We start from the raw sequence: 10,298 nt of genomic DNA, 5'->3' as shown, positions 1-10,298 counted from the left end.
AAGAAAGAAAGAAAGGTAGGAAGGAGAAAGAAAGAAGAAAAAGAAAGAAAGAAAGAAAGAAAGAAAGAAAGAAAGAAAGAAAGAAAGAGGCAATCAGAGATTAGCAAATCAGGAATGATGACAACATACCTGTCACCCTAGCACTCAGCAGGCTAACACAGGAGATTAACATAGGAGGATCAAGAGTTCCAGGCCAGCCTTGAACTATATAGGGAGACCTGGTCTCAAATATCTCAAATAAAAAGGGGAGAGTGGGTAGGTAGGGTAACATTCTGGGTTCTTAGACCATTTCTTAAGTACCTCTAAGACAGACCCATTAGTCAGTCTTCTGATTACAAACAGTTGGATTTTATTTATTTGATTGGTGCATTTTGGAACACACTGTAAGTGTGTATGTTTGGAATGCCTTTGGGGCTTAATAAATAATCTCTGTTTAAAATGAAAAATACACTAAAACAGAAAATGTGTTGTATAACAAGATTTCAGCCCCATAGGTATACTGCTCTTTTTCAAACATTTTCCCTACTTACTGGATCCATTATGTTAATTAATGAGAGCAAAAGCTTCCAGGAATATATCCTTAAAGGTTCTGTTTTTGTATTTGTAGTAAAACCTCTATTATTCTGACAATATTTATTTCCTGAGAAGAGAAATGTACCCATTCTTTGAATACATAATTGAGAGAATTCTATGTATCCATGAGCACCGAGAAACTTCAAAGAGGTACAGCAAGAACTCTCCCATCCAGGAATCCAATGTGGTTGTGAAGATAATATAGACTCACACTGCAAAATTAAATGACAAAACATCGGGCAAATGGCAGCAAGAAAAGACAGAAAACTGCTTGTGACTGAGCCTGACTTGCTAGATGGCATCTATTGCAACAAGTTAAAAACAAAATAAAAGCAAACCAAAAATAACTTCATGTTTATTGGAGTATCCCTGCAGGATACAATTTTTCAATGAGGCCATTAATACACGAGCTATTTGAAGGCTTTGAAAAGCATTTCTGGTGGGCTCAATTTTGGCCACAAATCTAAAAGAGATGAAGAGAGAATACAATCTCAAGCTTCTGAGAGTTCAAAGCAAAATGAAATTGTTTTTGTGTTGTTTTCTAGAGACAGGGCATTGTGAAATGCTGTCTTCTGGGCATTGCAAGGCTACTGTCCTCTTGAAGTTAGAGCAGCTATGATTACCCTCACAAGATGGAACCTGCTCACATTTCTTCATATGAGGGAGTATAGAGGGTCCTTAGACCCTCACTTGAGAACCCAGTCATTCTCTCCTGCACACAGTCCCCACATGCAATTCTGTCTCAACTATACGTGGTCTCAGGAAGTGTTTGAGTATATAAAAGGTGGATTCCATTTATGAACCATCTGAGAGGCTGTCATCAAGGCTCGGGTGGGACCTTTTAGTTTACAGCTACTTGGGACTCACCTACACTCCTGTAAGTCCTACCTCACCTATGTTCCTATAAGTACGCTCAGTAAACTCATTGGTTCACCGAGCAAGGCTTGAGTAAAATCTTTTCTTTGGTCCATTATTGGTACCTTCTCTGGAGTGAACAGAAGTTTATTCGCATCTCTTCAGGCAAAGTTACACAACACGGGGTCTCACACCATAGCCCAGTCTGACTTCAAACTAGATGTGTAGCCTAGGCTAGCCTCAAACTGCCACTAATCCTCTTGCCTTATCCTTTTAAGTGCTGGTGTTAGAGTAGCAAATAGCCAAATAAAATAAACTGGCCAAGACTATAAAATCTCTAGTCTCTCTGTTGAAAGACCCATCTTTCCAGTTTCACTGGCCAATCACCTGGTGATAGGACCACCCCTAGGAAGGTGGTTTCACCTTAAGTCATGCTAAATGAATGGGTGGAATATCTATGTGTTAATGAGCTAGTGAATGTTTCCTGCCTGGATCCCACCTCCTAGTGCTTCTGAATCTGGCCACAGACATGTAGGTCTCTGTAAGTCTTTCCTCTTTTCTGAATTCTTAAGAAAAATGTAATCTCTCTCTTTTTCTTCTTCACATCTGTTTTCTAAACATGCTTTCTTTAATGCTTTGGGCTGCCTTGGCATCTTATATTTAGTTTTTCACTAAAGCTTCCTTCTCCCAGCCTTGTGGCTGCCAGTCAGCCACATGTCTGACCTCCATGCAGGCTCTAAACCTGCTTGGTTCCATGGCTTTCTTTCCTTCTTCACCTCCTCAAGGCAACTGCCAAGATGACGAGCTCGCCTGCCCTGAGGATTTTGCTTTTAAACTCTTAACAAATTTTCCCTAAAGCTTCCATTTGGATCCATTCTTAAATTCTTTTATGAATGAGACTAAGAACCCTCTAGGGGACGCTCTTTCTACTGGGACTACCAGCATGTGCCACTGCCCTTAGCAAAATGGTTTATTTTTCAAACATTCGGATATTGTCAATCTTCATTAGGGCTGTGAGTTAGGAAGGAAAACGGAAAATAGAACCAAGTGGGAAAGGCTCTGGTGTACCTGTGCATTTTGAGTAAAATTTCATTTAAAATTGTGTCCTTCGCCATATTATATTTTATACATTTTACATGAAAAGAGCCAGAAAGTAATAAGCTAGTCAGATGAAGCAAAAGCACTTTAGAACTCTCTCCCATTTCCAATTCCTGTTTCCACTCCACAGTCACCTTAAAACACAATGACCTTGTATTTCATATAGATCTGGGTTTTGTCACATTCATTTGTGTAGTTAATTGCTTCAGGGCATCCTGTCTAATCTTCCATAGCCATTCTTAAAGCCTTTTCTGGCTCTGATAGAAACTTAGATTCTTCTGGTGTATGTGTGGGGTGGGGAGGGGGGGAATTGGATATCTTTGGTTCTCAAAAAGAGATTTTCAAGTTTTTGTTCAAGAAAAAAAAAAATGTCATGGCAACATCTGGCTGGGGCTGTTTGCCATGGTTACCATAAGAATGATGTGGCTGCAGAGAAGATGGACTTTAAAAGGCTTCCTCCTGCTGCACCTGCAGACAAGAGATCTCTGTGATAGTGACGGCTACTACTTACTCAGGATCTGTCTAGCCCGGGCTCAGTTTTAAGCACTTTAAGCATCTCAGTGCACCCAACAACACAAGGAGGTAGGTGCTATCAATATTTCTGGTTTGCAGAGGAGAAACTGAAAGTAGACATAAGCTGCACAGTGGAGAAGCTGAGTTGAAAAGCAACTTGGCCCCACGGCTTGTTCAGCACAAATTGCCTCCAATGCCACAGCAAACAGGGTTGTGGTGATTATGCCGAGATCCTGAGAGCTTTGAATTCTCTTTCCTGTGGGTGCCCATTGCTAGAAGGTCACAGCATTTCTTAAGTTACTCCCAATATCAGCATTGTTTTTTCCCATGAACTCTTGATTTGTAGGGAAAGAGATTTCAAGTCATGTCAATGAGCGATAATAGAACCCTCACAATTCCAAGAACAAGGGGCTGGGGAGACAGCTCACTTGGCAAAGTGGTTGTCATGCAAGCATGACACAACACAGCGTCACAACCATCTGCATAGCATTTGATTGTATCAGGAACTATAAGTAACCTTGAGATCATTTGAAGTGTATGGAGGATATCCGAAGATTTATGAAGACATAAGAAAATAAGCAATTTCTCTACTATTTGATAAGGGACTTGAACATCTATAGATTTTGCTATGTAGAGAGTGTCCTGGATCGCATGCCCAGTGGACGCTAAGGGAAGGCTATACCATCTTTAAGGCAAGACAAATGTAGGTTGCTAGCACTTTCTCTACTGCTAAGTTAACTGTGAGAACATCCTTCCCTGGTCTATGGTTTGCATCTGGAAGGTGAGAATGGTGGCTTCCATTCTGCAGGAGTTCTGGGGGAATTCAAAGAGACTAAATGTGCATTGGGCACAATGTGGGTGCTCCTAGGATTTCAGTCTGTGCACCTTGCCCATCCTTTATACATCACAAGGATATGATAGCATCTATCTATTTTTGATCTCTCACAGTACCTAGCAAGCTCCTACATATTCATCAGATTCATCATAGGTATCTCAACTAATCTTAAATATTCATTTTATTTTGGAGATGGCACATTAAGCTGCTAAAGGAGGGAACAGAATAAATGCTTTGGGTGAGATTGTCATTGGAGAAATGTAGCTGAAAATTAGGTATATTAGTTATTAGAAATTTTTCAAAAATGTATAGGAGGGCTTGGGAGATATCTCAGTCAATGAAGTGTTGCCATGCAAGCATGAGGACCTGAGTTTGATCGCCAGAATCAACATTAAAAAAGGTGGGCGTGGTTGTGTTTGTTTGTAATCCCAGTGCTGGGGAGGTGGAGATGGGTGGATTCCTGGGGCTTGCTGGCCAGCTACCTTAGCCCACTTTCCCAGTTCCAGGTTAGCAAGAGACCACGAGTTAAATAAGTAAATAATAAATAAATAAATAAATAAATAAATAAATAAATACTGTCTGAGAAATGGCATCAAAAGTTCACCTCTGGCCTCCACATACACCTGTACACACACATACTCACACACATATGAACATGTGCACATCCACCCATATGCTCATATACACAATGTATAGAAGTCTGCTATTAACAACCAGGGGGAAAAACAGACATTTCATTATTACTAGAGAAGTTTCTGCAAATGGTGAAAAGGGTGTAACTTCTTGAAAAGGACTAGACATAAAAAGTAAAAAATACATTAAAAGTTCAGGAATAAAGGGCCCATATCCAAAGGTTAAAAATAATTGGGATTATTTAGCCCAGAAAAGAGTAAATGGCCACTTAATTACCATCTTCATTCCTTCACCAGGCGAGGTGTGTACCACTCTGTCATTGATCCTAAATGCTAATGAGAAAACTAGAGGTGACAACCTTGAAATAAACCATAGAGAATGTAGGCCATTCTTGAGACATTTTTTTCTTGAGAAAGCAAACATTTAAGAGTCCTGCCTTTGTGACAGCCAGGGCACATCTGGAGGCCATTCTGCTAAGTGAAATCAGCCAGGTACAGAAAGACTAACACTATATGATCTCACTTATTGTGGAATTTTGCAATGTCAGGTTCATGGTAATAGAGTAAAATCATTGGCAGTAGCCTGGGGCAAAGGAATAAGGAAGCCAGGAGATGTTTGTAAAATGAAGTTGTGGGGCTCAAACACTAACACGGTGAGTATAGTTAATGATATTGTGCTGTATATCTTCAGCAAGCTTCAGGGAATTTGGGATCCATTCCTGGGATTCATTAATTAGCTGACAACAGAGACAAATTCCCCACTCCACAGACCTTCCTCTGTTCCAAAGAGTTATATCAGAAGATAAAGACTTTGTAACTTGACTTTTCTTTTGAGGAGAGGATCAAGACATAGATTCATAACCCATACATTCATTACAAATTCCTTAGAGAACCATGAATGCAGGACTCAGTTTATGACAGAATACGCTCTAAAATAAGAGCCACCCATACTCCTAGTGCAAAAATATTCATTCCCAGGGGCTGGAAGATGACACAGCAGTTAAGAGCACTGGTTGCTCTTACAGAGGACCTGGGCTCAGTTCCCAGTACCCACATGGCAGCTAACAACCATCCATAACTCCAGTTCCAGGGGATCCGATGCAATCTTCTGACCTTCATGAGCATTGCCCAATATGGGTACACTTACATACATGCAGGCAATATACTCATAAAATAAAAATAACAAAATATTTCTAAATATTCACTCCCTTAATTGAAATATTCATTTGGTCATATTAGCTCTTCATGAGGAATAGTAAGAACACAGGAATTTGTATTTTTAACTAGACAAAAGCAAAACTAAATTTCAGAGCAGCAGCCCATCACTTGGGCCCATCACTTGTTCAAAACCATGGCTGTATAAGTATGAGGTATAAAAGGACAAGCTGTCCCAAGACGGTTAAAAACAAATTTGAAATAGTCTCGCTATGTTGCCCAGAGTGGCCTTGATCTCTTAGGCTCAACTGATCATTCCGTCTCAGCCTCTCAAGTTAAGAATCAACACACACAGAGAAAGAAAAAAAAATAAGAAAGAGAGAGAGAGAGAGGGAGGGAGGGAGGGAGGGAGGGAGGGAGGAAGGAAGGAAGGAAGGAAGGAAAAGGAAGGAAGGAAGGAAGGAAGGAAGGAAGGAAGGAAGGAAGAAAGGAACTATGTGAAGTGATAAATACTTTCCCTGGGGTGATTCTAGAATTGTCTGTTCAGGAAAGCTTGTCTCAGACCTGACATGGTTGGAGTGTCAGGGGTTAGGAGGAAGACATTTATCATCTGTCTTAACTTAAAAAACAGCAGAAAGGGAAAAGGAGACATGGCCTTCGGTGGTGTCTGGGTTCTCAGATCTTTAATTCCTTGAATTCGAGGCTGGGTTTCCACCTTGCCAAGGTTTCTGCTGCTGCCATTGTGTTAAATCCAATTACAAGGGCCTTCCTGGAAAATAAGGATTTGCTTTTGCCACAGAGCCTCAGAGGAAATAAAAGGTCAGCTCTCAAAAGCCCAGCTGGGAGCCAGCTCTGCTTCTTTTGACCTTCCAAACTAGCCATTAGAAGGGCAGTGATCTCAGAGATTTACCAGCATGGGAAGCTGGGGCTACAATGAGCTGAAATGCCTCTAAGGGCCGAGTTAACACTTGGGTAAGCATATCACATCCAAGTCACAGGAGTGTCTGTGTTCTGGGGATGTCAGTCTTCCTACACTGATGGAGAAAGGAGGTCAGGGTGTATTATCAGTCACATGTCCCCACAGAATGAATAAATTTGCATGTGGCTGTTTTGTTTTGTTTTTTTTGTTTTGAGACAGGGTCTCACATATCCCAGGCTGGCCTGGCCCAAACTTACTATGTAGCTGAGGATAATCTTGAATTTCTCATCACCCTGCTTCAATTCGCAAGTACTGGGATTATGGGTATGTATTATATGTCCCTTTCATGCTGGGGATTGAACTCAGAGCTCAATGAATGCTAGGCAAACAGTCTACCAACAGAATATATCCTCAATCCTCATGCATGTGGCTGCTTAATAGTATGGGAGGGTCATTTTGGAATCAAGCCTTTTCCTTAGGAAAGCGCCTCCTTTGCCAGCTCTCTAATTCCCATTCCTAATTCTGGGAAACCTAATCCCTTTAATGTCCTTGCTTTTGCCAGTGGTGTCTTCCTCTATTCTGGTTTAGGGGAAAGCTATCAATCGATTCCATCCATCCTGTCTCCTGTTTGGTTAGGAATTAGGAATAGAGTTCAAGCTTCTTTATTAAAGGAGGAGATGGGAAAAAAGCCTTTGCCATTGTCTGACTTTAAAATGGAGAGAATACAAGCATCTTGATTTTAAAATGTGAAGATTGACTGTCTCCTACTTAATCTGTTAACAGTCTTTCTTTTTCTGCTGGGAGTTTTCTTTCCAATGTCTTTTCTATTCGACTATAAAACCTGTCAGCATTTTAAGGAAGGGCTATGGGCATGTTCCAAGAACTGTCAGTGATCTTTAAGGAGCTGAGGAAATGAATCCAGCCCACAGGAGCAATAATAGGGAATGGGACAGGAATGGGAAGGAACAGTAGATGGCAGAGAAGGAATGCATTTTGTTTTACAGGGACTTAAGGAAAGAAAAAAGTAGTTGAAGAAAAACACATGTGAGTGTGCCATGTGGTGTCGGGGACATAGGCAGAAAGCACTGCTCTACCAGGTCACTTGAGGCAGCCTGAGGAGTTCTCTTAATCTTTTAGACACCTTGATTCAGGCCAACCAAACAGGGATTTGTGGCTTCATTGCAGAAAAGAATTTCAGGACAAGTCAGTATGAAGTAGAGCTGAGGTTAAATAAAGATGTTTTAATATAGATTTAAGCATAGGGGTTAAGAGACAGAGAGGCACTGAGGAAGACACACCTCAGGGCATGGATGTGGGCTGCGCTGAGAGAACCTCACAGCCACTGTCTTTATAATAGTCGTATTACCATATGGGTGAGGTTTGAAACTAGTATCTTCAGAGGGTTGCTAAGGAACCTAAATGAGATCACAGGGTAGTTTCTGAGGGATACCAGACAGATTACAATTGAGAAGGTCTTGGTCAAAGGTATGCAGGAAGGGAGGATATTTTCATTGTAAACAAAGATTTGATATTGTTTGTGATTCCCAGAAAATGACTGGGAGCAGCCAGGATGAGGCTCTACCTAAGCTCATTTGGGCCTGAAAGGGGTCATTACTCTTTTAAAATAAAATATCTATGAAAGGAATATTATCTCTATGCGCCTGAAGCCTTTAAGGCAAAATGTTAATTGTGCTCAGTTCTTGTTTCTCAGCTAATGGGAAGCTTTAACCAGGTTCTGGCATGAGGAGCACCTTCCCCTCCCCCGTCCCCAGTTTGCTCCCTCTTTCTATTCGGCCTCGGTTGGTTCTGTCTATAGGAAAGGTGTGGACCGAATCAAAGAGGAGAAATATCTACAGTGACTTAAAAAATGCAAATGTGGGGCTGGAGAGATGACTCAGTGGTTAAGAACATCTGTTCCTCTTGCAGAAGACCAAAGTTCAGTTCCCAGCAACCTACACACACACACACACACACACACACACACACACACACACACACACACAGAGGTAAGTAAATAAAAAAAAAACAGGACTTTGGAAAAAAAGATGTGGGGGCTACTAGAGAGATGGCTCAGTGGTTAAAAGCCTATACTCTCCTGCAGAGGATCTGAGTTTGGTTCCCAGCACCCATATCAGGTGGCTCACAGCTGCCTCTAACTCTAGTTCCAGGGGATCCTTCTAACCTCTGTGGATACCTGAATATACATGCACATACCAGCACACAGACATACATATAAAGTGAGATAATTAAAAATCAAATAAATCTTTTAAAATTATTTTTAAAAAGAAAAAGCTTAAACCTCCTGGGTTCAGAGGGGCACAGCAGTTTCCCACACGTTCAGGAGACTGCAGGAAACAACAAATCTCAAAATAGGAGACTACATACCCCAGTATATTAAGGATCCCATTTTCTGATGGGGTCTGACCTAGGGCTATGTTGGCACGGAAGGTGTACAGACCCATGGCTGAGGGGAGGTTCTGGAGACACACTGACCCAAAGTCGTTCAAAAGTTGCCCTTCTGAAGAATATAACCACCATGGGCCTGAAAACACTCAGTTCCTCAGAGGTCAGGCAAGTAATGAAAGTGAATAAAGGTCAAAGACTTATATAGCACTTTTCTACTGACAAGGAACAGCCACCACTCAGACACTAACGGTACCCCATGCCAAGGCCGACGGCCAGGTCTTCCAAGTTTCTAGGGAAGGCCAGAAGTCTAGCCTATACATTAATCTTCCAAGCTTTATCATTGATGAGTATTGACTTGTTTTATTTCTGTTTGAGGAACTCACTTGGTAGCCCACCTACTACTTTGGCTAATTTCAGCCAAATATATGTGGATATAAGGTTCAAAATTAAAACTTAAAAAATAGAAACTGCCCAAAACAAAATACCCTGTAGACCAAACAAAACTAGGTTGAATAGATGGTACTTTCCTTCAACATGACAGGCTGCCTTGCTTCTCTGGGCTCATAAGTTGCTGAGAAACAAGAAGAACACACAGTGCCAGCAAGAGCCATCCACGAGAGGACTTTCCATGACACTTATCTGAGGCAACAAACTCTTTTTATGCTGGGAAAATCCACTGGAGAAAAATTGAAAATAATGTTTCTGGAATTCCAGTTGTCCTAGATATATTGAACTCAACTTTTATGGAAGAAAATTCATAAAAGTTATAGCTGGAGGCTGGGCGTGGTGGTACAGTGCCAGCAAGAGCCATCCACGAGAGGACTTTCCATGACACTTATCTGAGGCAACAAACTCTTTTTATGCTGGGAAAATCCACTGGAGAAAAATTGAAAATAATGTTTCTGGAATTCCAGTTGTCCTAGATATATTGAACTCAACTTTTATGGAAGAAAATTCATAAAAGTTATAGCTGGAGGCTGGGCGTGGTGGTGCACGCCTTTAATCCCAGCACTCAGGAACTGTGAGTTCAAGGCCAGCCTGGTCTACATAGTGAGTTCCAGGACAGTTGGGGCTACAGGGAGACCCTGTCTCAAAAAGACCTGTCTCAAAAAGACCCTGTCTCAAAAAGACTCTGTCTCAAAAAATGTGACATTGGTAGTAAATGGACATGGGATTTCTAACTAACCTTTTTAGGGAAGGATTCTGGCTAGAAGATGGTTTAGTAACTATAAAGCCCAAATGAATTTGTTTTACAGAGGCTTAAATTTGAATTCCAATTTGCCTCAATGCTTGCTGAAAGACCTGGGGTAGG

This window comes from Nannospalax galili, unplaced genomic scaffold, assembly GCF_000622305.1.
Source record: "Nannospalax galili isolate Female #2095 unplaced genomic scaffold, S.galili_v1.0 scaffold32, whole genome shotgun sequence".
NCBI lineage: Eukaryota > Metazoa > Chordata > Mammalia > Rodentia > Spalacidae > Nannospalax > Nannospalax galili.
This window is presented reverse-complemented; position numbering follows the sequence as displayed.